General features: G+C 42.0%; 1 long non-coding RNA gene and 1 other non-coding gene across 2 annotated transcripts in view; one reads left to right on the forward strand and one right to left on the reverse strand.

Annotated features, from left to right (window-relative positions):
• Positions 1 to 639: 639 nt before the first annotated feature.
• On the reverse strand, positions 640 to 805 carry LOC132540990 (U1 spliceosomal RNA). Its single transcript, XR_009552194.1, has one exon. It is a non-coding gene; the product is annotated as a U1 spliceosomal RNA (small nuclear RNA).
• A 15,223-nt stretch (positions 806 to 16,028) lies between these two features.
• The window catches only part of LOC132540717 (uncharacterized), a 54,289-nt gene continuing 46,277 nt past the window's right edge, over positions 16,029 to 24,040 (forward strand). The window contains exons 1-2 of the long non-coding RNA XR_009551879.1: positions 16,029 to 16,235; positions 16,631 to 16,764. This is a non-coding gene — a long non-coding RNA (uncharacterized LOC132540717). The remainder of the gene's footprint in view (positions 16,236 to 16,630; positions 16,765 to 24,040) is intronic.

Here is a 24,040-nt window from a genome sequence, read left to right on the forward strand (position 1 = left end):
CTCCTTCTTTGTCTTCCCCTCCTCTCTTCATTTCTCTCTGTCCTATCCAACAATGATGACATCAGTAACCACAACAATAATAACTATAACAATAAGGCAACAAAGGAAATAAATAAATATTAAAAAAAGAAAAGTATTCTAGCATTTTGTAAGTGTCTAGATTTTTACGATATAAAGGAAGTCTTGTGGATAAACAAAACAGCATTTCTTTATTTTATTTTAATAGAAATAAAGTAATTTGTTATAATACCCTACTATTTAAAAAAAAGTAGGCACTTTTAATGGGAAGTTATTTTCATCAAGAATTCTTGAGTATGAGAATACCAGAGATAGCAGAAAATTACTTTGTGTGAAGAAAAAGAAAGGAAGGACATATTAAGAGACAAAGGATCATTTCTTTTCTTTCTTTCTTTTTTTTCTTTATTAAGAGGATTAATGGTTTACAGTCAACAGTAAAATATTGTAGTCTGTACATATATAGAATTTCTCAGTTTTCCACATAACAATTCAACACCCTCGGGGTCCTCTTCTGCCAACATCTTCCAGAACCTGAACACCCCCCCCAATCTTTAACTTTAGTGAAATACACCAACTCCTGTCCAAGTTTTGCTTTGTGTTTTCTTATTTTTCAAATATATATATGGGAGAGCACAAACACAGTCTTCTGCTACCACAAAATATGCAGTCGAGTTTCCCACATCTGGGGAAATAGCAGGGGTCAGCACATCCAGAGTGCAATGTATAAATAACCTCACCCTAGAAAAACCACCTTCGTGATCATGTTACTGTGACAGGCAGTAACTAGCTGTTACTTTAAAATCCCCTTGTATTCAAGCTAACTTTAAGTCCCCCCCTTTTTCATTTTAGGTTTAGATGTTAAGTTTTTGAGTGTTTAGTGTTAAGTTCCCTTTTTTCCCTACAAGTTCCCCTTCTTATTCCTGTTTGTGAAAGCCCCTTGCCCTTTCCCTTTTGAAAAACAGGACTAATCAGTGAAGGCCATCAGGTGTTTTGCAGAAGTTCTGTGTGAGGGCTAGCCTTATCAGGACCTCTGCACAGCCCCAGCGGTATACTGGTTGCCAGATGGCCTGGTATGATGGTAGGGGGATGTGAGGACCTAATACCTGGTCAAGTCTTATTGGTTGTCTGGTTTTGCAAAGTTTGAAATTAGCCCGCGCTTCGCTTTGTATGGACCCCGCTTTTTGCTTGGTTTAAATTGATTGGATTCCGCGTTTTTTGTAATATGTAATTGGACATAGATTGTAAGATAGAATGGACCCCCTCCTCAAGTGTGTTCTGAATTCCTATAAATTGTGTGGTTTGAGCCCTGTTCAGGGTCGAGCTTGGTAGACTGCTGTCAGTCACCATCTCGGCCCGGATTGCAATTCGTCAATAAACATCTTTGCTTCCTTTTAGTGGATGGTGGTCTGATTTGTGCTCACCAACATTTGGAGGCCCCAGCGAGATTCCTCAGATGGGAATTCCTGAGGACACCCCCATCCCGGGTCCAGACCCCTGGAGGCCTTGGAAGCCCTGCCCGGCGCCGGTAAGTCAGGCCTAAATTTTGTGCGGTACCGTTTTCAGTTTTGTGCCTCCAGAGGACTGGTAAGTCAAGCTTGATTTTTGTGCACGTCCCCGCGGGGCCTGGGGGTCTGTGGATTGCAGGACGCCGCGTTGAAATCCCAGACCACAGCGCTGGGAAGTGACGACTTCTAGGCTGCTAGGGTTGGGTGATAACTGGATCTGAGACAGGGTCCGCGCCCTAAGGATCTGAAACAGGGTCCGACAGCCCAGGGTTGGGTGATAATTGGATCTGAAACAGGGTCCGACCGCGTTTTGTCTCTTGTGGCCACACTTTGTCTGCCTTCTTTGTCTTTTCTCACTTTGGCGATTCGCGAAAAGGCTGAGCCTGTTAGTGCAACTGAGGGGTCTGGCCGGAGCTACTCTCCGGTGATTCCTGAAGGCCTAACTAGCAATATTCCTTAGTAGCGGCGGCCAGAATGGTAATTGCCCTATCTTGACTGAGTGAGTGATCTGCTATAAGTGTCTGTGTTTGAATGCTATGTGCCTCACGGCCTAAAAGCTATGGGGCTTGAGTGGGCTCTAAACTGCGTGTCCGTGGGGTAGTTTCAGCTGAGTGGGGGGTCTCAATTCGTTTGAGACCTGGACCGGGGATCATATGGTCACCCCTAAGCTAAGACCCCTTAAGGTCCCGCGAGGGGCCTGGCCAGGCGAGCACTGTCGAGTGTCTGACGTCCTTCGGATGTCAGTTCTTTTTCCCACTTGTAATCTGTCTTGTTGAGCTCGCAGTATTTGAGGTCTGTCTCTTTGTTTGTCTCTCCCCCTGTTTTGTGTTACGGTACCACGAGAGGCTAAAAATTGAAGATTAAAAAACTGGAGTCTCCACTAATAGAACTCTCCCATAGTTCTGAAAGGGGAGAAGGTCCCAAGTGGACACCCTTTGGGTTGATAGGGAGAAGGTGTGAGAGTGGGAGAACGTATGAGAGCATTTTGTGTGCTGGCCAGCAAGTGAGTAAAGGTGGTTCTTAGTGTGACTGCTGTGATAATTGTTATCTTGTTTGTTTCCTTACTATTCCATTTTGACAGGGAAATGGGACAGACCCAGTCGAAGACCTACCCTCTCTCACCCCTGGAATGTCTAATTAAAAATTTCCCAGACTTCTCTTGCAGGGCTGCCAGGTTTGGGGTTCGGGTGGATGTCTTCATGCTGCGGAAGTTTTGTGCCAGAGAATGGATCATGTTTGGAGTGGGCTGGACGGAGAAAGGGAGCCTGGACCCAGGCACCTGCATGGCCGTGCAAGATGTGATTTTTGGGGACCCGGGGCACCCCGACCAGATGCCATACATAGAGATTTGGGCTGGTATTATTTATGATAAGCCTAAGTATTTACAAGAGTGTCAGAAGGGTTCCAAGGAGAAGGGAGAGTCCAAAAGAAAATCAGGAGTGTACATGGTATGGGGGGACAGGAGAGCTGGGACACTTTGGCGCCCCTCCTATCCTGTTCTCCTGAGGCCCCCTGAGTCTCCTCTGAGACCAGGTAGATGGAGGATTGGGGGCCCCCCTCCATACTCCGGCTCCTTTAAGGCCACTGCTCCCGAACCAGACTCCACCACAGGGGTCCCTTCGGGTCTCTTAAGCCCGCCCCACACTAGGGCGGGGACGACCTTTGCACCCGAGACAGCACCAGCGGGAGCTTTCCCCTTAAGGGAGGTGGGGGAGTCAGGTGCTAGAGGGAGGCCCCTAAGAGTGTATGTTCCTTTCACTACTTCCAACTTATATAATTAGAAGAATCAAAACCCTCCCTTCTCAGTGGACCCAGAAGGAGTAGCTACCCTGCTTGAGTCTGTCTTTTACACTCACCAACCTACTTGGGATGACTGTCAGCAGCTGTTAAATACTTTGTTTACGGTGGAAGAAAGGGAAAGAATTAAGCAGGAGGGAAGGAAGCAGGTTCAGAATCATCGGGGAGAAACACTCGCAGACCCAGAGGTGGAGGAGGTGTCTCCTCAAACCCGCCCTAAATGGAACCTGAACACAAGTGCCAGGTTTGAAGCCCTTGCCAGGTACCACCAGACTCTATTAAGAGGAATTCGGGCTGCTGGACGAAAGCCTACTAATTTGTCTAAGGTGACCGAGTGTAGGCAGGAGGCGAACAAAAGCCCAACCGCTTTTCTGGAGAGGCTTTACCAAGTGTATCGCACTTGGACTCCTATAGACCCTAAAGCCCCAGAGAATGCACAAGCTATTGTTCTCCAGTTCGTAGCCCAATCCGCCCCAGATATTAGAAAGAAGTTGCAGAAATTAGAAGGTTTTGAAGGGAAGTCTCTTTCTGAGTTACTGGCAGTAGCCCAGAAGGTCTTTGAGAATAGAGAAGATCTGGCATAGGCTACGGTGGAGCTTAGTAAAAAGATGACCCAGGTTCTTATGGCAAGAGAGACAAAAGGCAGAGAAGGGAAAAGAAGTTTTAAAAAGGAAAGCAGAGGAGGAAAGAGTTGTTGACTGCCTAGGAATCCAGGGAAAACCAAACCTTTGGGGACCAGTGTGCATTTTGTAAGAAGGAGGGACATTGGAAGAAGGACTGTCCGGAGTACCAGAAGACTAATAAGTCTCCCCTGGAAGAGGAGGCACCCCTATTGGTTTTTGATTAGGAAGGTCAGGGCTCCCTCAGCCCCCAGGAGCCCAGGATAAAACTCTCGGTAGGGGAAAAGTTAGTTGATTTCTTAGTGGATACCGGGGCCACTCATTCAGTAATTCAGCAACCAGTAGGGCCCACTGGACAAGAAAAAGTAAAGATTGTGGGTGCTACTGGGGAAGTAAAGAGTTATCCAAAGTCTATAGGGAAAATTGCTGGCCCTGGCCTACAAACTATCACCCATTCCTTCCTGGTAATCCCTGAATGCCCAGAACCACTCCTAGGAAGAGATCTCCTCCATAAACTTCAGGCGACTGTCTCATTTGAAGCAGATAAGGGACCCACAGTGCAACTTGGTGGGCGGATCCTGCTCACTATGCCAGCAAGTGAGGAGTACCGGCTGTATGAGGACCCAGAAAAGGTAAACAATTTGGACTTGCTAAAGCAGTGGAAGAAGGAGGTTCCTAATGTCTGGGCCGAGACCAACCCTCCTGGGTTAGCTAAACATGTGACCCCTATAGTGGTGCAATTAATCAGTTCTGCCACTCCAGCCCATGTTCGTCAGTATCCCATGAGCTGAGAAGCCCAGAAAGTCATCAGGACACATATCCAGCGCCTGAAGGAGGCTGGTATATTGGTACCCTGTAAATCAGTGTAGAACACGCCTCTTCTCCGGGTGTGGAAGCCTGGAACAAATGACTACAGGCTGGTGCAGGACCTGGGAGAGGTAAATAAGAGAGTAGAGACTGTTCACCCCACAGTTCCTAATCCTTACACTCTCCTCAGCTTCTTGCCACCGGAACGGACTTCGTATAGTGTCTTAGAATTGAAGGACGCCTTCTTCAGCATCCCTCTGGCCCCCCAGAGCCAGCCCATATTTGCTTTTGAATGGACAGACCCTGAAGAAGGGGAGACCGGACAGCTGACTTGGACCCGTCTTCCACAAGGGTTCAAGAACTCCCCTACCCTGTTTGATGAAGCCTTGAGCAAAGACCTATCTAGCTTTCAGGGTGAACATCCAGGGTGCAGCCTCTTGCAGTACATGGACGACCTTTTAATTGCTGCCTCCTCCCAGAGAGATTGTGAAGAGGCTACTCGAGACCTGTTAAAGGTACTGGGGGCCCTGGGGTACAGAGTGTCCACCAAGAAAGCCCAACTGTGTGCCCAAGAAGTAACCTACTTGGGCTACCGAATAAAGGAGGGCCACCGGGCGTTGTCCCAGGGAAGGATCCAGATGGTCCTGAAGATCCCGACCCCTTCCACAAAAAGACAGATTCGGGAATTCCTAGGGGCAGTAGGCTACTGCAGGTTATGGATCCCAGGGTTTGCAGAATTGGCCAAGCCCCTCTACACTGCCACCGGTGGAGGTGATGCACCCTTGAAGTGGACAGAGACGGAGGAGAAGGCCTTCCAGGCACTGAAAAAAGCCCTGGTGAGTGCCCCTGCCTTGAGTCTCCCTGACCTCAATAAACCTTTCTAGCTGTTCATCACAGAAACTGCTGGGGTGGCCAAGGGGGTGCTCACCCAGACACTGGGACCCTGGAAGAAACCTATAGCCTGTCTGTCTAAATTCCTGGATCCTGTGGCAGCTGGGTGGCCAGGATGCCTGCGAACAGTGGCTGCCACTGCTTTACTGGTAAAGGAGGCTACTAAACTGACATTTGGACAGACTCTAGAAATTTTTACTTCCCATAATCTGGCTAGCCTACTTTACTCTCCCCCGGACCGGTGGATGACCAACTCCTGGATCACACATTATCAGGTACTGTTGCTTGACCCACCCCGTGTCACTTTCAAGCAGACAGCAGCTTTAAATCCTGCCACCCTGCTCCCCAACCCAGAGGATGAAGTCAACCATGACTGTGGAGAAATCCTGGAAGCCCTGATCTCACTAAGAGCTGATTTGACAGATGTCCTGCTGCCAGATGCACTGGTAACCCTCTACACGGATGGAAGCAGCTTTGTGGAAGACAGTGTAAGGTATGCGGGGGCAGGCGTGGTCACTAACCAAGAGGTCCTGTGGGCTGCTTCATTATCACAAGGGACTTCAGCCCAGAAGGCGGAGTTAATAGCACTGACGCAAGCACTCAAATGGGGAGCAGGAAAAAAGATAAATGTGTACACTGACAGCAGATACGTTTTTGCCACTGTCCATGTCCATGGGGCACTGTATCAAGAGAGAGGACTGCTAACAGCAGGAGGAAAAGCCATCAAACATGCACCAGAAATTTTAGCCTTGCTGGCGGCTGTGTGGGGACCGGAGAAGGTGGCTGTGATCCACTGTAAGGGGCACCAAAAAGATAACTCAGATATCACAAAGGGTAATCAATTGGCAGACAAGACTGCCCGGGAGGTGGCAAAAAGACTAGTGGGGACCCATACTCAGCTAGTAGTGTCCTCACCCAAGGAACTACTACAAGGACAAAAGCCAGACTATTCAAAACAAGAGGAAGAATTAGGCAAAAGACTCAGAGGGAAGCCAAGTAAAGATAGATAGATGATCCTCCCAGATGAAAAGATCCTGTTGCCTCAACAGCTGGGAAGACAGGTGGTAACGTTGGCACATGGAAGCACTCATCTCGGGGGAGAAAAATTAAGAAAATTAATAAATAAATTCTGTTTGATAGTAGGTTTGCCTAAGATCTCCCAAAGTGTGGCGAGCTGCTGTGTCACATGTGCCAGGGTGAATGCCAACCCCATCCAGGTTAAGAGATCCGGAACCCGATGGAGAGGAGAAGAACCTGGGAAGAGAACACTGGGAAGTGGACTTCACTGAGATGCCTACAACTCCAGGAGGCTATAAGTATCTCTTAGTTATGATAGACACCTTCTCAGGATGGGCTGAGGCCTTCCCCACTAAGAAGGAGACTTCCCAGGTAGTGGTAAAACAATTGGTCCTTGAAATTATTCCAAGGTTTGGACTCCCTTATTCACTGGGGTCTGATAATGGTCCGGAGTTTATCGCCAAGGTCACCCAACAATTGGCTGAGACTTTACAAATTAAATGGAAGCTACATTGCATCTATCGCCCCCAGAGTTCAGGGCAAGTGGAAAAGATGAATAAGATACTTAAAGAAAGTTTGACCAAGTTAAAAATAGAGACTGACGGGAACTGGGTCTCCCTTTTATCTTTTGCATTGTTAAAAAGTAGAAATACCCCCTATGTGTCTAGATTTGAAATTGTGTATGGCAAGTTGCCTACCCTTGTGCCCCGGATAGGGGCTGAAAAACTGGCTGAGGTGGCGCCAGGTAATTTCTTAGAATCTCTCCAGGCTCTTCAGGTGGTGTGTGGGAAGGCCAGGTGTGCCATCCGGACTGTGAAACCTGGAACCCGGAGGGAGGAAGGCCGAGACCAAATCATCCCCCTGTTCGAGCCTGGTGACTCCGTGCTGGTGAAGAAACTGCATCCTGATCATCTTGAGGCTCTGTGGGAAGGACCGTTCACTGTAATCTTGAGCACACCAACCGCTGCGAGAGTCGCAAGAAAACGACACTAGATTCACCACACCCGCCTAAAGAAGTTTGCTGTGGACGCTGCAGACCCTCCAGAGGCTGAAAAACAGAAGAGATGGCGCACCGTGCCCATCGCCGACCCAATGAAGGTCCGACTGCTCTTGGACTAGTCCCGGTGCTCCTGTTTTGCCTCGGCTGGTACTCCCGAGCCAATTGACCTGCAGTCTCCCCTTTATATGTGTGAAAGGTGATGAATGCAGATGAACGGGTAATCCTTGAGTACCTCACCTCTGGACAGCCCATATTCGTTTTTGACCTTTGCGACTTATTTAGTTCCAGCTGGAGTGGAAGGAATGATTCCAGCCAAATCACCAACAATGGAGGGTGCGGCACCATAGATAGAGAGCGCCACCTGAGGGACAGACCGCTCACTGTCTGTGCTCAGAGACCCTGGAGCCAACCTCCCAGGGGGACTGGACCTCATGGACGTCAATATATACAACCTCAATGTTATACAATCTCCCCAGCGAGAAACGCTGTCCCTCATATAGCCAATACATATATAAAACTCCAGAAGATCCATCAGAATGACGACAGCAACTCTCATCGCCGGGAGCCTCACCCTGGAGGCTCTTGCACCATAAGAGACTGTAACCCGTTGAGCATAAAAGTTAAAACCTGGTATGATGCTGACTTATAGAAAAAGGGTAAGACATGGGGCATGGTGGTAGATTTCACTGGGCAGAACCCCAGTACTTTCTTCACCATCCAGTTGGAAGTGCAGCCATGGTCCCAGAACCCCATTGAACCTTTGAGACCAATTCTTTTGGGTCAGGACCCCCGGGTCACTTCACCATCCCCGACTGTAGCGGAGGCTGGGGAAAACCAGATCGGCCCAGAGCCAACCGGGATAGTGAGGCAAGGCGCCAATATCCCACCTGAAGTACATCCCAGAGTGAAGATGCTGGTGAGGTCAGTAGAACTGATGTATAACCTTTTAAATGACTCTGCCCCAAATGTAACTCATGATTGTTGGTTGTGTCTACACCCTGAACCCCCTTATTACATAAGAGTGACAGCCATAACAGAAATAGGCTCAAGCAAAGGAGACATTAAGAAGCTGACCCTCTCATCAGGAAATTCCAATGGCCCAGAGTGTAGGTGGGGAACAAAACCCCACATGACCCTAGAAGATATCCAAGGAAGAGGAATGTGAATTATCACTATTAACTATAAGTTGTACCTCTCTCCTTTTCAGGGTAACTGCAATAATACCATTAGGGTTAACAAAACCCAGGAATGGGCAGTTCTTTTAAAGGCTCCAGAGGGGACCTGGTGGGCCTGTACTTCAGGTATGGCTCCCTGCATATCCCCTTATGGGATACCTAAGGAGAGCCTTTGTGTTCTGGTCCACATCCTGTCCCATGTATACTATGCTCACAGTGGGGCAGGATGGGAGCACCTAGAAAGGCAGGAGGACCACTACCTCAGGCCAAGAAGGCAGAAGTGAGCCCTGGTATTAGTCCCCCTATTGGCAGGAGCTGCAATAGTTGGGTCACTTGCTGTTGGAGCCACCGTGTTAGCAAAAGAGTCCACTATAGTGCAGCTGGACCAAGCGGTAAATAAAGATTTAATGACACTAGAAGGCTCCATTGAAGCCCTAGAGGGGTCGCTAACCTCCCTGGCTGAGATGGTTCTCCAAAACCGTAGAGGACTTGATTTGATCTTCCTGAAACAGGGAGGATTATGTGTGGCTCTCAACGAGGCCTGCTGCTTCTATGCAAACCATTCTGGGCTAATAAAAAAAACTTTGAGTGAAATAAAAGCCAAAATAGAAGACAGGGCCCAGAAATGGAAGGAGTTGAGTGAGGACAACTGGTTCACCGGCTGGTTTTCAAACCTATTTGCCAGGTGGCCATCTTGGGTTAAGACATTGATTAGCACCATAGCTAGACCCATGATTGCTTTGCTTTTGATTATCACTCTGGGTCCCTGCTTATAAAAGACTCTGATATCTATGACTCAGAAGAGAATTGGTAAAACTATGCTTCTTGAAACCTACATAGAGACGGGGGGATACATTGATTATGACACAGAAAAAAAAAAAAGAAAAGGTGAAAAAAAAATCAAAGATTTGATTTACAGCCAAGACTAGTGGGGAATGTGACAGGCAGTAACTAGCTGTTACTTTAAAATCCCCTTGTATTCAAGCTAACTTTAAGTCCCCCCCTTTTTCATTTTAGGTTTAGATGTTAAGTTTTTGAGTGTTTAGTGTTAAGTTCCCTTTTTTCCCTACAAGTTCCCCTTCTTATTCCTGTTTGTGAAAGCCCCTTGCCCTTTCCCTTTTGAAAAACAGGACTAATCAGTGAAGGCCATCAGGTGTTTTGCAGAAGTTCTGTGTGAGGGCTAGCCTTATCAGGACCTCTGCACAGCCCCAGCGGTATACTGGTTGCCAGATGGCCTGGTATGATGGTAGGGGGATGTGAGGACCTAATACCTGGTCAAGTCTTATTGGTTGTCTGGTTTTGCAAAGTTTGAAATTAGCCCGCGCTTCGCTTTGTATGGACCCCGCTTTTTGCTTGGTTTAAATTGATTGGATTCCGCGTTTTTTGTAATATGTAATTGGACATAGATTGTAAGATAGAATGGACCCCCTCCTCAAGTGTGTTCTGAATTCCTATAAATTGTGTGGTTTGAGCCCTGTTCAGGGTCGAGCTTGGTAGACTGCTGTCAGTCACCATCTCGGCCCGGATTGCAATTCGTCAATAAACATCTTTGCTTCCTTTTAGTGGACGGTGGTTTGATTTATGCTTGCCAACAGTTACCCCCCTGCCAAGTAAGTATTCAACTTCTTTTTTCAAAATTATTATTATAGGGAGTCTGGCGGTAGCGCAGCAGTTAAGCAAGGTGGCACAAAGCACAAAGACAGGGTAAGGATCAGGGTTCCAGTCTCGGCTCCCCACCTGCAGAGGAGTTGCTTCACAGGCAGTGAAGCAGGTCTGCAGGTGTCTATCTTTCTCTCCCCCTCTCTGTCTTCCCCTCCTCTCTCCATTTCTCTCTGACCTATCCAACAATGACAACATCAGCAACAACAATAAAACAACAAGGGCTACAAAAAGGGAAAATGAATAAATAAATATTAAAACAAATTTCAGGGAAGTCTGGCGGTAGTGCAGTGGGTTAAAGGCAGTGGCTCAAAGAGCAAGGACCCACTTAAGGATCCCGGTTGGAGCCCCGGACTCCCCACCTACAAGGAGTCACTTCACAACAGGTGAAGTAGGCCTGCACGTTGTCTTTCTCTCCCCCTCTCTGTCTTCCCCTCCTCTCTCCATTTCTCTCTGTCCTATCCAGCAATGACGACATAAATAACAACAACAACAATAATAACTACAACAATGAAAAACAACAAGGGCAACAAAAGAAAAAATAAATAAATATAAAAATTATTATTATCTATTTAATAATAGTTGACAAGATTGTGGGATAAATGGGGTGCACTTTATACAGTTCCCACCACCAGAGTTTCAGATCCTATTCCCCTATATTAGGCGCTTCCCTATTCTTTATCCCCTTGGGAGTAAGGACCAAAGATCACTGTGGGGAGCAGAAGGTCAGGGGTCTGACTTCTGTAATTGCTTCTCCTCTAGACATGAGGGTTGACAGGTCCATCCATACCTCTAGCCTGTCTCCACCTTTGTGTGGATTGACTTTTATGTAAATAAGGTACTTAAGAGTTCACAGCTTCGAATCTTAACCTTGTTTCAGGTTATCTTAATCTCTGAAGTGAAGCACAATGGCTGTTAAACTTTCCCCTCAGGTTATGGGACCCTGAGGGCTTTTTAAGTATAAATTGATTTTTTTTTTAGCTTACTCACTCACAGGTGACCAAGAGATAAAACAGGGTGGAGGATAGATAGACAACACAATGGTTAAGCAAAGAAACTCCTATGCCCTGAAGGTCCAAAGTTTGAGACCCAACCCCCAACCCCACCACCAGCCAGAATACAACTGAGTGATACTTTTTGGTCCTGTGAGTTTCTGAATAAATCCAGGCTGTATTTGATCAGTTCTGAAGCAGTTATTCACTGTGTTTCCTAATTCATCAGGAGAACCACATGAAAAAGCTCTACTATATAAGGTGTACTATATACATCTCCAGACCACCAGGAGTATAGCTTTTCTCCTGAGTCAACCAGCCAGTTCTCTGTCCCCAGATGTCAGTATAGGGCTTCCCTGCTGTTGTTCCAGCCTGTGAGTGGCAACAGCAATGAAGACTCACAGTTGTAAATTTGTGAGTTTTAGGTGATTTTCTCCTCCTTCAGCAGTCTTTTTGTTGATAAAACTCAGACCAGAGGCAGTTACTCAACTGGCAACCTGCAGGTCTGGTACCAGCCACTCCTGAGTATGGGTGTTTAACCCCAGGAATCTCTCCTTAAGTCCCTCTCTGTCCATGAACCACATGTGTTTGCATTTGTCTGTGGCTTGGTGGATTCCCAAAATGATGATAGTCGTATCCTGTTGTGTTCTTAGGTGATTATCTTTGCTATTCCTAGTTGATTGGGGAGAGCAAAAGACAGCTGCTGTACAAGTTTCTTATATTTAGTTGTAAAGTTCAGGAATTGAATATTTAAGGTCCTGAGTTCAATCCCTGGCACCTCAGATACTAGAGTTATTCTCTGATTCGTTTTTGCCCATTTTTAAAATTTTTAAAATTATCCTTATTTATTTATTGGATAGAAACAGCTAGAAATTGAGAGGGAAAGGGGAGACAGAGAGACAGAGAGACACCTGCATCCCTGCTTCACCACTCCTAAAGCTTTCCCCCTGTAGGCAGGGACTGGGGACTCAAACTCAGGTCTCTCTGCACATGGTAACATATGTGCTCAACCAGGTGTGCTACCACTCAGCTTATTTTCTGGTTCTTTATCTTTTTTTCTCTATGTATCATTTAATAATTTTTAAGATTTATTCATTAATGAGAGAAAGAGACAACCAGAGAATCACTCTGACATATTCAGTGTGGAGGATGAAACTCAAGAAGTCCTGCCCATGAAACTAAAGCATCCTCTGAGCCACTTACCAGGCTTCAGCAAATGAATCTTTTAAAGACAATAAAATGTGATGATTGAGGTCATCATCTATGATCTATTAGGAAATTTTATTTAGTGGATTACAAAGCATTAGTCAAATAAAATTCTCTTTTCTAGTTATCCATAAAATGTTCAGTATGTATGCCATTCTCACAGGGGTGAGGTGATATCTCAGTGTTGTCTTTATTTGCATTTCTCTGACCTTTCCTGTATTTGGAAACTATTCTCTTCCCTGATCCAGCTTTCTGGTCCTTTTTCTAGCCATGATATATTCTCCCCCAGACAATAACTTGGATCCACCTGCATATCAGATTTCAGGCTCAGGGGAGAAAAAAAAAACTTATATAGCCATAGCCATAGGAATATAACTAAAATAGGCATACTAGCTATCTACAAAATGGAGACCCCCCCCCAACTCTTCATCTGCACTATTCCAGCCTTGAGGTTCATGATTAGTCAAAAATTTGTTTGACTTTGTATGCTGACTCTCTTTTCAGCCACCAGGTTCCAGATGCCAACATTGACGCCAACCAGACTTCCCTAAACAAACAACCCCACTAATGTGTCCTGGAGCTCTGATTCCCTAGAGCCCCGCCCCACTAGGAAAAGAGAGAAACAGGCTGGGAGTATGGATCGACCTGTCAACACCCATGATTAGCAGGGAAGCAATTACAGAAGCCAGACCTTCCACCTTCTGCATCCCATATTGGCCTTGGGTCCTTACTCCCAGAGGGTTAAAGACTAGGAAAGCTATCAACGGAGGGGATAGGATATGGACTTTTGGGGGTGGGAATTGTGTAGAGTTGCACCCCTCTTATCCTATGGTTTTTGTCAGTGTTTCCTTTTTATAAATAAAATAAAAAACGAGATAAATGAGAGAAAGAAAAGAAATGTTCAGTAGAGTCAACATCTACTTCTATAGTAAATTATCTGTGATTATCTCTGGATGTTGATAATATGACTGCATTTCATTTTATTTATTTTTTTAAGAATGTTTTTATACATGAGAAAGATAGGAGGAGAGAGAGAAAGAATCAGCTGTCACTGGTGCATGTGATGCCGGGAATGAACTCAGGACCTCATGGTTGAGAATTCTATGCATTATTCACTGCATTTCATTTTACTCTTTATTTCTTTCCACTTAAATTTTATCCAATGAGCATGTATTATATTTTTAACCAAGAAAGCATAACAGTTTTTTATGAGTATTGACACAGTTTAATTACTAATTTTTTTTTCAGAGTATGAAATAAAGAGGTGAGAATTGCTTTATGGGAATGCAAAGAACAAACAAAGGGCACTTATGGATAATTGGTGACAAATAGCTTATAGATATTCCTGAACATCAAATTATTCTCTGAATTCCAGTTTTGGTTATTGAATCTTAATGGTTATTATCAATTTTCATGTGTTCTAATGAAATAGCAAGGCATAAATTTAAGCATAAGAATTACTAAGACAGTTAGATATTCCCTCAATGTAGGTGATTCTCCAACTATGTTTTCCAGATGAAAAGCATTAGCATTATCTGGAAACTTGTAGGAAATTCTAAGCCTCAATCCAGATCCACTAAATTAGAAACTGACAGTGAGCGTAGAAAGTATGCCCTGAGAGTGATTCTGAAGCCTAATCAAGTTTTACAGATGCTGTTTCAGAGGAACTGATTATTGTAACCTCAGTGGTTACATCAGTCACATCCCACTAAGGCCATTATAAACATTGTTGCCTCTATCAGAACCTCTGTGCATTTCATGTCACAGATGCATCATTCCTTACAATTTTTCTATTTCCTTTGTAAGTGTTCACTTTTCTAAAAATGATAGTTTTAAATGTATCTATTTAGAATGTTGTGTTTAACATGGTGTTTGGGCAAAAGTCAACTACACAAAAATGCAATTTAATGAACAGAAGACAGACTATCAGAGCATTCTTGTGGTCCCAAATATATATTGTTAGGTTTCCTAATATTTACGTGTAAGCAGGTGACTTTGAATTTAAAAAAAAAACAGCAATATATCCCTTAAATTAATCCATGCATGAGTACTAGTAGATTTCTAAAGCCATTTCACTTGTTCACTGGCACAAATTTGTTACCAGTAGACTTCCGCAAGGATCAAGACTACTGCCGTAAAATATATTATTCCAGAACTGAAAGCAGCTCATAACATCCCAAGTGTCTAATGGACCCATTCATTATAAGGGGAAAAAAAGATGAAAATGTGTATGGGACATAAATGTTTAACCACCACATAGACTTTGAATAATTAATGGAATGATACACTTCAGTGCAAAGTCCCATATCTTATAATGTGGAAGGATGTAATAAACTATTTCAATATTTAAATCAAAGGAACTGATGCAGTTTCTACCTGTGATCTATATATCTGGGCAATGGACTGAAAAAAAAATGCATCATCATAATAAAATGGCTTTTAAATGTGAATTGGTCTCATAAGGTAGAAGGATTTCCCTGACCAACATAATTTATACAGACTCAGATTGGCAAAGTCAAGTTTTGAAGCGATAATATTCATTACCTCTACATTTCATAATACTGTTAGTTCTGTATGTCTGAAGTGGTCCAGTGTGTTTAGAGTGAACTTTCATGATGTCTAAACAGCTTAACTGATAGTTTCTTGATAACTCTTTTATGAAGCAGTTTTTTAATAATGCTTTCATATTTCTGGTTTATAGTGCCATTAAAGTCATCATTTGTCACATTAGTAATAGAGAGATTCTTAAAATATCCCTAGCAGCAATTCAGTATGGCTTTTAATGTCAGCATAAATTCCTGTGTTACTAAACTAGCTACTTGAAATATTAACAGTGGTGGTTGCAATTTCAAAATATATATATGACAACATAAGTACATACCAGAGATCCCTGGTTTCAGGGAAAGTAGTTAGAAGAGCTAAAGAAATGAAGTCAAAGTAGGTTGGCTTAACCTTGTGATGACTTAACAGCCATATCAAAAAAAAAAAAAAATCCCATTGATTGTGTTAACAAGTCAGTGAAGTTTATGTCATAGTTATTTTTTGTTCAGAGACTAAGATATTCAAAGTCTTAAAATGGGGAAAAATGAATGAAAAGATTCACCTTGTCCACACATGTATATAGGCATATATCATCATCCTTATTACACATCCTCCAAATTAAAAAAAAAAAAAAAAAGATAAAGCTGCAACACTTTTTTTTTTCTTTCCCACACTCATTTCCTGATATGGGGAACTTTTCTAGAGGACTGAGGATGAGGCTCCAGAGTGCTAAAATTAGAGCAGACCAGCTGTGCAGTTACTTTGCTGCCAGCCGGGCCGTGTGCATATGTAACACAATCACATCACACTGGCAGGCTCTCTGTACTTGGAAACAAATGGAGTATTAATGTCCACAAGCCCTGCTGTTGGACTGCTTTGAAGGCATGCCCCACAGAATGTCTGCTTCTGCCTTGCTTCTGCAGCATCAGTGAGAGAAGGGCTTTACCTTCATGGGTGTGTGAGGACAACAGACCTCATCTTTGAAGATAAGTTTCTCTTCACAGAGGGTTAGTGAGCTGTTATGTTTGGCTGGGATGTTGTGCATTCTCTCTCTCTCTCTCTCTCTCTCTCTCTTCTCTCTTCTCTCTTCTTTCCCTTTCTCCCTCTCTCGTCCTTCTCTCTCCCAGTCTTGGTACTGTGTGGTAAAAGAGTGATTGGCAAATGGAGAAACTGACAGAAAAACGGTGACTTCTACTGAGAAACTCCACTCTCTGAAACTGTGGAGTACCTGTGCATTTCCCTTGGAACTGTTATCATTTAATCTCAGAGAGCATCACAATAATGTAATAAAAGTAGGGGTGAAATAGAAATCTTTCTTCTAAACACAGTCATATCCTGTAGCGAGCCAACCTTATAATCTTGCTGACCTGCTTTTGAAATATTTTTTTATTGGATATGACAGAGAGAAACTAAGAGGGGAACAGGGGACACAAGGAGAGAGACACCTGCTGCACTGCTTCACCACTCATGAAACTTCCCCTCTGCAAATGGAGAGCAAGGAATTGAACCTAGTCTCTGTGCATGGTAACTTAACAGGTTTGCAACCACCTGACCCCCACTCCTTTCATATTACTAATGTTATATGCTTTATTTACTGAAAATTATTGTAAAATATAATATAATATATAATGTAATATGATGCAATCAGGGTTATTAAATAAACTATACTTAACATGTTGAAGTGCTAAATCAGTAGTTATTTTGACTTGAATTTATTATTTGTGAATTGTGTCCTCATATACTCATCACTAAAATATTTTTTTCTTATAGATAAGTTATCTTTTTTTTTTCTCTTGCCTCCGGGGTTATTGCTGGGGCTTGGTGTCTGTACTATGAATCTACTGCTCCTGGAGGCTATTTTTTTTTTCCTTTTGTGAAGTTTTCCCCCTGCAGGTGGAGACCCAGAGGCTCCAACCGGGATCCTTATGTGGGTCCTTGCACTTTCAGATACAGAGACAAAAAATCAGTGGAAGAGAGAGAGAGGGACATCTCAGCTCCAAAGATTTCCCTCAGTGAGGTGTGAGATGGGCTCAAACCTAGTTCATACACAAGCCAAGCAGATACCTTCCCAATGGAACTACCTTGCCAGTCTCAGTGTTCCATTTTATTTTTAATATTATTTAATTACCTATTGATTTTCATGAAAGATGGAGGCCAAAACACTGGCATATGGTGATCTCTGGGCTTTTACAAACTTTGTTTCTGTGGGCATAGGAGTGCATCGATCTCTTTGGGTGGGTGTGTTTATTTTCTTAGAATATATACCCAGAGGAGGAATTGCTGAATCATAGGGTAGGTCTATTTCTAGCATTTTGAGACTGTTTTCCATATGAGTTGGACCAATGTGCATTCCCACTAGCAGTGTATAAGGTTTCCTTTTTTCTCCACATTTTCACCAACAGTCAGTGTTTTTGTCATTTATGATGCATAATGCTCTCACAGGTCTAAAGTAATATCTCATTGTTGTCTTCATTTGCATTTTTTCTAATAATCAGTGTCTTAAGAATTTTTTTATGTTTGAATCTCTTCAGAAAATTCTGCTATATCCTCTTCCTATTTTTTTGATGGAGTTTGTCTTATTTGTGATTTTCACTTCTGGGTATAGTGAGGTCATTATGCACTTCGGTTATTAGCATTATATCTGATGTGTGCCTTTCTATCTGGTGGTATCTTGCTGTTTTGGTGATGGTTCACTTTCCTTTACAGAAACTTTTAAGTTTCATATTGTCCCACTGGTTTATTTTTGTTTTTGTTTCCTTTACAGTTAGACTTGAGTCTTTGAAGATATTTCCAAAGCATAGATTGTGAAATGCCCTGCCAATGTTTTTCTTCTATGCACTTGATGGTTTCTGGTCTAATGTCTATGTCTTTGATTCATTTTGAGTTGACTTTTGTGCATGAAGATGCAGCTTTGTTCGTCCACACATTTCAACCTAATTTTTTCCAAGACCATTTGTTGAAAATATTCTCTTTTCTCCATTTACTGTTTTGGACCCCTTTGATCATTAAAGGATATCAAATATAATTAAGAGCTTTGTCTACATCTATTGAAATAATCATATGATTTTTTATTTTCCTTTTGTTAATGTGATGGTTCACATTAATGTATTTACATAAAATGAACCAAGCTTGCATAATGGCATGAAGATAAAAAAAAAAGAATGACATAAAATTTTCATGCTTTGGGATTTCAGGAGGTAATACTATGGAATAGGAACCATTTCAGACCATGCTTTTGGTAAACTAAAAAAGCAACAAAAATTCACCTAAAAACTCAACAAAATATAATCAGGATTTCTTCAGAAACTCACTAAGCCACAGCTACCAAACTGCAGATGCTACTGTGATTCCATCCTAAACTCCCTGGGCAATGACCACACCAATGTGTCCCAGACCTCTGGTTCATGTTCAACTATACAAAGTTTTTTCTTTTTCAGATGATGTTCCATTCGATAAATAACGTTAATTGTCACCACTGTGAGTGTGTTGTGAATTGGTTTTGTTTTTTATTGAAATCACTTACTCACTGAAAGTGTATTGTAATTCTCACAGGAATAAGCCTTGTCCTCACTCCAGGTATTAACTGGATCCATGAGGAATAGAAGTTTCATAAGTGAAAGATTATGTGACTATCAGCAAATAAGAACAGGGCATGTTCATCATATGTTTTCACCTATCTTTATTTGTCAGGGTTTTCTAAAGAAACAGAAGATACAGTGTGTGTGTGTGTGTGTGTGTGTGTGTGTGTGTGTGTGTGTGTGTGTGTGTGTGTAGATACACTATATTTAATACACAGGCAAACATTTAAGAGAGAGTGGACCAGGAAGTGGCACTAAAGTGCACACACTACAGTGTACTAGAACCAAGGCTCAAGCCCCTGGTGCCTATCTTCAGCGGGGGAAGCTTCATTAGTGGTAAAGAAGTACTGCAAGTTTCTCTCTTTCTCTTTCTCCTTTCTTATTTATCCCACTCTCTCAATCTCTGACCCTATCAGAAAAAAAAAATGGCCACCAGGATACCAGGATTGGTCGATTCCTTGTGCCTTCATCAAGCCCCAACAAGAGAAAAGAAAAAGTAAGGAAGGAGGGAGAGAAAGAAGGAAGGGATATAGAAAGGAAACTGAGAATATAATTTGGAGATCTAGTAGAAGAAATGCTGTTAGTCTTCACTCTGAAAGTCAGTGACTCAAGACTCAAAGAAAACTAATGTTCAGTTCATATCTATAAGCCATAAAATATAGGCGATGTATTATAAAGTAGTCATGCAGAAGGAGATACCTCTTATTAGTGGGCAGGCCAGCTTTTTGGTCTTAGCCAGGTCTGCAACCTGCTTCACTAAGTCAGTTTAAATGTTGATTGCATCTAAAAACGTACTCAGGCTATTTCTGGATTAACATTTAACCACCTATCTAGACATCAGTTGATCCAGGCAAATGGACACACTAAAATTAACCACCACACTTTCAGTGCCCATAAAACTATTATTTTTTGAGACTTGCTTCTGACAATCCAACTAGAGTGGAGACAATCTCAAAATAAAGTTTGATAGTACCTACTGAACTATATCCTTGAAAAGTAAGATTAGAATTCAGGAGGCTGAATGATGTTAAACATTCTAGTACAAAAGTTTTTTCTTGGAATTTCAGATTTGTTAAAAGTCCATTTACCCTGAATCTCGTAGACAGTGGTTCTTTTACTTTGGATCACATGTCAGTGTGATCCATGCCCCACCTCCACCCCATAATGAACTAAATTGACTTTAAGTATTCTGAAGGTTATTAGATAACACTAAAAATTTACATTTAAACAGACACATTAAGCAAATTACATTGTTGTCTCTGAATGCAAATATTCTTCCTAATTTGCTAGTAAGAATTTCCCTTCTAACCCAAGATTACCTGCCACTGAAAGAGGATTAATAGGAAGATTAATAGTAGATATGACAAAGAATATTTTATTAAAACTTTTTGAAAAGCAATAATTTAACTAAATTACTGTATACTACTATATTGAAAGTTTAATTCTGAAATTCAAACAACTATAACCATTTTTGTGAAATATGTAAAGAAAATATCAAATTGAGTAGCAAGCTTATCTGTAACTTCCAACTAATAACAAATATTTAAGCCAAGATATGTATATCCATACATATAATCAAGTGTATGATTTTTTTTGGAAAAATAAGTGAACAATTTCACTCTCTTTATAAAAATACATGATAATATTCACACTCTATTTTCTGTGCAAAGTAGTAAATTTAAATAAATAATAAACGTTTGTTGTGAATTGCTACTATATCAAATTATAACAAACTAAATAATACAATATAACTCCTGCATTCAATTCTAAAAGTGTTAAGAAGGAATCTACTTCCTTGTCTTTTCTAGATACGAGAGCTGCCTGCATTCCTTGGCTTGTGGCCATTTCATCCACCTTAAGTGCTAGTATGGCAGAATTTACCATTCCCTTCTTAAATCCTCACATTTCTCTGACTATAGCAGGAGAAAGTTCTTCACTTTAAAGAGCGTATGTAATTAAACTGAGCCCACCCAGAGAATAAAAGATAATGTCTCTTCTCAGTATCCTTAATCTAAGTCATATCTGCAACGTCATTTTGCCTATAAGCTATCATATTTACAGGTCAGTGATGAGGGTCAATTGTAAAATTATTTTAAATATATATATATATATATATATACTAACAAGGAAAATCAATATTTTAATATTTTTCTTTTCATCAGAGCAGTTTGTACAATATTACCCCTTCAACTGGAAGAATTAGAAAAAAAAAACTTTCACAACAATCAGAAGCAAGAATATTTAAAGACATAAAAAAAAACAGTTACAGTATTAATGGTATATCTTAACAAATATCCCATCTTAATTACTAAGAAAGCAGTCTGTATTACAATTCAAATCAATTTGTCTTCATTTAAAAATATTTTCTGCACAGTTGTGGCTTGATAATTAAAACGCTGTGTCGGGGGACCATCTTCTTCTAAATCAGAGTCATTATTGTCTAGTGAATTCATTAACTTGGATTAATTGGGGAAAAGTGGTATAATAATCTGTGGATGACTTTCCACACCAAGAAAAACACTGAGAAACTATTTATTAGTTTTAGCAAAGTACTGAGAAACTATTCCTGTTGTCTTTAGCATAACATAAATTTAAGTCGATGAAGTCAGATGCTATTTATTTCATGCTTATTACAAAGTAAGAGAGAGAGAGAGAGAGAGAGAGAGAGAGGAATGTGAGTACTACTCAGTCCTGACTGAGAGATTTAGAAGCATAAGAAAAGAAGCCAGAAAGCATTTAGAAGAAAGGTAAAGTCTGACTGCAATTTACATTTAGTAATGATTTTACTAATTAAAATCTTAGTTACATCTATAGTAACTTTTTGTAGTGGAGGGAGCTGTGGCTTCACGCATGTACAAAGTTTCACTGTTATGGCTCACTTTTTTAATTTTATATTTAATTGATTGATTGATTGATTGATTGCCTCCAGGGTTATCGCCGGGGTTCGGTGCCTGCACTATGAATCCACTGCTCCTAGAGGCCATATTTCCCATTTTGTTGCCCCTGTTTTTGGCCTTGTTATTATTGTTATTGTTGCTGTTGTTGTTGGATATGATAGAGAGAAAACAAGAGAGAAGGGGAAGAGAGAGAAAGGGAGAGAAAGATACCTGCAGACCTGCTTCACATCTTGTGAAGCGACCCCCCTACAAGTGAGGAGCCAGGGGCTCGAACTGGGATCCTTGTGTCAGTGCTTGCACTTAGCGCCATGTGCACTTAACCCACTGCACTACTGCCCGGCCCCTTGGCTCACTTTTTCATTCACCTAGAAGTGCAGAAACACCAGAGACATTATAACATCATTTTCCTTCAGTGCTGTAACAAAAGGGAATAAATAAATAAAATAAATATTTTTAAAAAATCATTTGGTAAACAGGCAAAGGATTTGCCAATTAGGTTATCATTGCATCACAGCCTGCCACAATGGGAAAAAAGATTTAATTAGACACCAACACAAAGAAGATATAAAATTGAGTGAGATCTTTCAGGAAGAGGTCTTATAACCAATGATCTCACTCATAGGTGGGACTTAAGGGGGAAAGGACAGTAAGGGAAAATATAAAGTGAAGTTTGGACTAGGCGACGTGTATTGCAACAAAGCAAAAGACCCTGGGGAAGGAGAGAAAGGGTTGACCTGGGTTTCAGACCATCTCTCAGGCATCTTTGGATTGAAGAGCGGTTGTGCCCATTTGTCAATGACAGTACAGTACACCATTAACTTCCCAATAAAGTGTTTTAAAAATAGCCAATAAGCATATAAAATATCTGACAGAACTAATGACTAGAAAAATATGCATAAAAAATCTCAGAGAGTTATCATTTCACAGTTATTAGAGAAAAACTAGACAATAGACAATAAGCCTTGGAGAAGATGTGTAGACATTGGAACTCCTCGCATTGTTGGCTGGAAAGGAAAAATGGTGGGGACATTATGCAAATGGTATGGTAATTTTTTGAAGGCATTAAAATATAAAATCACCATTATTATCCAGCAATTCTATTCCCTGTATATATGCCCAAAGAACTGAAAGCAAGGACTCATACATATTCACCAGTTTTCTACACACATAAGAATGAAAGAACGGGGGCCAGGTGGTGGCGCACCTGGTTGAGCGCACATGTTACAATGTACAAGTCCCCACCTGCAGAGGGAAAGTTTTGCAAGTGGTGAAGCGGGGCTGCAGGAGTCTCTGTGTCACTCTCCGTCACTATTCCCCCCTTCCCTCTCGATTTCTGGCTGTCTCTATGCAATAAATAAATAAAGATAATAAAAATTTTAAAAAAATGAAAGAATGTCAGGGGCTAGGTGGTGGTACACCTGGTTGAGAGCCCATATTACCATGCACACAAAGGGGCTAGGTGGTGGTACACCTGGTTGAGAGCCCATATTACCATGCACACAAAAAGAAAATTGCCATATATACACAAAATGGAAGTTAAAATTCTAAAACATACACAACATAGATTTAAAACTGAAGAAGATGTGTTAAACATTACAAATCAGTATGAAAGAAAGGATGGAAAGTGAAGCTTTTCCCTTGCAGGTGGAGAGCTTGAACTCAGGTCCTTGCACATAGTAACATGTGCATTCAACTGGGTTTACTGCTGTTCAGCCCATAACATACAATTTTAATAATGAAATATATTTTACAGTTTAATTTTTTTGGTCATCTGCAGGGCTGCACCACTTCAGGATGACTTTTGAAGTGGGGGGGGGGGAGAGGGAGAGAGAGAGAGAGACAGAGAGAGAGACAGAGAGAGAGAGACTACCACACTTCAGTGTGTTGGAGGCCAAGCTACAATCTCAACTGTGAAAGTGGCAAAGCAGTAAGCTATTTGTCCAGCGCAATAAAATATGTTTTAAATGGGAGGCCGGGCAGTAGCTCAGCGGGTTAAGTGCACATAGTGCAAACCTCAAGGACCAGCGTAAGGAAACCAGTTAGATCCCCCTCCACTCCCCACCTGCAGTGGAGTCGCTTCACAGGCGGTGAAACAGTTCTGCAGGTGTCTATCTTTCTCACCCCCTCTCAGTCTTCCCTTTCTCTCTCGATTTCTCTCTGTCCTATCCAACAACAATGACAACAATAAAAATAAAATGGTAAACAATCAGGGCAATGAAAGGGAAAAAATAGCCTGCAGGAGCAGTGGATTTATAGTGCAGGCACTGAGCCCAGTAATAAAAAAAAAAAGAAAAAGAAAGAAAGAAGAGAAAAGAAAAGAAAAGAAGAAAATATGTT

The sequence above is a fragment of the Erinaceus europaeus genome, chromosome 10 (genome assembly GCF_950295315.1).
Source record: "Erinaceus europaeus chromosome 10, mEriEur2.1, whole genome shotgun sequence".
NCBI classification, from domain to species: Eukaryota; Metazoa; Chordata; class Mammalia; order Eulipotyphla; family Erinaceidae; genus Erinaceus; species Erinaceus europaeus.